Source organism: Xyrauchen texanus, chromosome 35, assembly GCF_025860055.1.
Source record: "Xyrauchen texanus isolate HMW12.3.18 chromosome 35, RBS_HiC_50CHRs, whole genome shotgun sequence".
Lineage (NCBI taxonomy): Eukaryota > Metazoa > Chordata > Actinopteri > Cypriniformes > Catostomidae > Xyrauchen > Xyrauchen texanus.
The window spans coordinates 2,413,221-2,417,141 of record NC_068310.1 but is presented as its reverse complement, the minus strand read 5'-3'; the positions used below and the strand labels follow the sequence as shown (position 1 = coordinate 2,417,141).

The following is a 3,921-nucleotide window of genomic DNA, read 5'->3' as shown; positions in this document are numbered from 1 at the left end:
GTCAAAAAGTTGTTGGGGGGGGTAGTGTTCGCTAACGCGGCGGCTCGTTTTAGATTATCGCGGCCGACACAGCGACCCGCTCGGTTCTCCCGATGGCCAGTCCACCCTGATCGGCCCCAAAGTTTGTCGGTCCACCGGAAAAATGTCCGGTAGTCCAGATTACCAGTCCTGCCCTGCTCCTCGTCTATTCCAATTGATCACTTTATAAATGATGCCCGTGAGCTGGACCGTATTCAGGCCTGCACTGCAAAAAGTACAAATCACACAGAGAATTAATGAAAACCCACATTATATTTATCATATGTAACCGGTGTTGATCTGCAATTAGATATACAACTTGACCAAAAAAGCTGACTTAGGAAAATAACCACAATGAATAACAGTATAACTCACTAAGTTAACGTTAGCTGCATAGCTAATATTCATTTATCCTAAGAAAATAACCACAATGCACGTTCAACGTAAACAAAAGCTACAAAACATAATTATGTATTCAGAATAAAAACTTTAAAGCCTGCAAAAAATATGTTTGAAAATGTCTACTGATATCTTACCTCAGTTTCTTAAACTTGTTTCTATTGAAACACGTACGCATGCGCCGCTGAACGTAATGCTGCTGCAATAAAGAGTAACATAACACGCTCACATTTAGAATAAGCAGGGGGGGGAAATTAAAGTCAAAATAAATAATGAATTACATATTTAGGAAGATTGCATTGTGATACAGTGTATGCAGACATAAGAAATGTGTTTTAATGTGACTGGATGGGTACAAATTACTCACCAAAACAGATGATTTCCCATTGAGACACATAGGAGTACAGAATGTTAGGGAATACCAAGATGGCGGCGCAGTAGCTTCACTGTTGTGACGTCATGAGCTATCCAGTTATATATATATAGATCAGTGATGGGAACACTTATTCCAGAAATTAGATGGCTGAACTGTTGTGTTTTATTTTTATTTCATGGGGTTTTTAAGTTTGTATGTGTATGCTTTGTTATTTATTTTTGCTCCTTTTAAAATCTGTTCAAACATGTTTATTTTTCATTGACTTTTCTCATTCCAATTTCTAGCTCATTAATTAACAGTAAGGACACAAACAACCCGTATGACCAGACTTCAGGATTTGTTTAAGGAAACAGAGAGACCTCTGTAAGTCAAACAAAACGAGATGTCCAAATGGTCCACATGTATGCACATAACCCTGTTCCCCATTTTATTATAACTAATTGAGCTCTATAACATTTGGTATTCAATATGGAAAGATTTCTACAACACTGTGATGGGGAAAAAAACAAGTGAAAAGTGCCGAGTGAGTGAGTGAGTTACGATCAGTCAGTGGCGATGGCTGTAAGACTAGCGCTGCTTCACACTGATCGTTCTGGTAATGTGATAACTTGTTTTTCTACAATAATATGTCAGTAGAAGACAATGGACCCATGCCTATATAGCCCTATTGAAACCATACTGTTGACTGGACAAGAGGCTCTAATCAAAGACTAGCTTCCTGTTTAATGATTAATACGCAGTCTACACTGAATGCTTCCTACTTTTTTTTTATATATATAATACATGTACTAGGCAGTATGCAACCATAAACAACAAGCACTGACCTCATCACACTGCATGTGAGTTCTGTCCAGTTATCATCCTGTAGATAAAAACAGTTATTTCGCATTTTAATTAAATTTTGTTTCAAAATATCTTTCTATTTAGCAGTTTGATCAAATAATGATTTAAGAGGAGACATCAAAAATTTTGGATTTAATGGTTTTGGTTGATTAATATTATAATAATAATTACATGATGTACTGAATAATTAATCATAATTAATCGCATATCAATATTTACTGAGAAATGCCCCCAAATAAAGATAATTTAGTATATAAGAATTTAAATAATTATAATAATATATAGACATAATAAACATTACAATGCAGATAATTCATATACATTACATCATATACATACATCAGAGGTGGGAACAAGTCATTGTTTTCCAAGTCACAAGTAAGTCTCAAGTCAAGGCAGGCAAGACCAAGTCAATTTACAAGTCCTCAACTTTTAGCTTCAAGTCTTAAACAAGTCAATAGTGCACTTTGCGCAAATTAGTGTCAGAGTATTAATTACTATAGTAAATTTATACTAATTTATCTAGAAGTTTCTAATTTATATTCTAATTTTATCTTTTTTTTTTTATCGATATCTAAACCAAAGAGGGTAATAAAGATGATACATGGATCTTATCTTTGGACACACATTAAGGCAAACCAAACTTTTCCTCTAAACACGCAATGGAAGGACACTGAACGTGCTGAACTGGTGAATGAAATCTGAAATATTACCAAGCAGTGGCTAATTGCAGACATTTAAGTTGAATATACGAGTTATATACTGTAAAGGGCTGCGAACAGAGTAAATGATCGGTTTTGTGATTTTTAGAACCATAACCAATACAATAAATATAGCCAAACGCATGACAGAGGACCAGCACGTCCGCAAAAGAATGAGTGTGTTTACATGCACGTTCTAACCAGTTATGCTCAAAAAGCACCAATGTGTGTGGTCACAATAAATGGCTTTGCTTTATTGAGGTCATACAACGGCGTAATAAAACACCGGGTAGATTTTGTCCATTACACCAATTGCTATAACACGTTAAATGCTACTGACCACAGTAAAAAATAGTTTGCGTTTCGATATGCAGAATTTTTTAGCCTGTAAATCTGCCATAGACAACTGCGGTCAAGCCAGCCGCCACTTCGAAATGAGCGGTCAAACTAGCCGCACCTATATTTCGCGGTGCGCGTATACTCTGGTTATTGCGGTATGACAGTCACAACTAAAACAAGTTAATTCCTGCTAAGGCAATTTCACATGCATTCATTTATTCTGTCTGTCTGTCTGTCTGTCAGAAAGAAAGGAAGACAGAACGAAAGAAAGAAAGATTTTAGCACACCTCACAACCTGTCACTGCATGATATATTGAAATCCAAAATAAGAACCCCCCCCCAAAAACTCATATATTACCTTTTTTGTCCATACATTCAGAAAATCATAAAAATAAAAGTCCTAGTTTCCACAGACCAATTTCACCTCAGATGAAGAGGACACCTTCTCAAGGTGTGAACTACAATGTTTCAGGACAATCTGATGTTGAATTCCAAAATAAGAGCCCCACAAACTCGAATATTAGATGTTTTGTTTACACATTCAGAAAATCATAAAAATAAAAGTCCTAGTTTCCACAGACCAATTTCACCTCAGGTGGGGAGGACACCTTCTCAAGGTGTGAACTACAATGTTTCAGGACATTCTGATGTTGTATTCCAAAATAAGAGCCCCCCCCCAAAACTCATATATTACCTTTTTTGTCCATACATTCAGAAAATCATAAAAATAAAAGTCCTAGTTTCCACAGACCAATTTCACCTCAGATGGGGAGGACACCTTCTCAAGGTGTGAACTACAATGTTTCAGGACATTCTGATGTTGTATTCCAAAATAAGAGCCCCCCCCCAAAACTCATATATTACCTTTTTTGTCCATACATTCAGAAAATCATAAAAATAAAAGTCCTAGTTTCCACAGACCAATTTCACCTCAGATGGGGAGGAAACCTTCTCAAGGTGTGAACTACAATGTTTCAGGACATTCTGATGTTGAATTCCAAAATAAGAGCCCCCCAAACTCGAATATTAGATGTTTTGTTTACACATTCAGAAAATAATAAAAATAAAAGTCCTAGCTTCCACAGACCAATTTCACCTCAGGTGGGGAGGACACCTTCTCAAGGTGTGAACTACAATGTTTCAGGACATTCTGATGTTGAATTCCAAAATAAGAGCCCCCCAAACTCGAATATTAGATGTTTTGTTTACACATTCAGAAAATCATAAAAATAAAAGTCCTGCTTT

The 3,921-nt window shown here is 36.2% G+C and overlaps 1 long non-coding RNA gene across 1 annotated transcript; it reads right to left on the bottom strand.

Moving 5' to 3' along the window:
• Positions 1–602: 602 nt before the first annotated feature.
• Positions 603–3,152, bottom strand: LOC127628993 (uncharacterized). Its single transcript, XR_007968725.1, has 3 exons — positions 3,035–3,152; positions 1,618–1,655; positions 603–881 (listed from the first exon to the last, which is right to left on the bottom strand). It is a non-coding gene; the product is annotated as an uncharacterized LOC127628993 (long non-coding RNA).
• Positions 3,153–3,921: the final 769 nt, after the last annotated feature.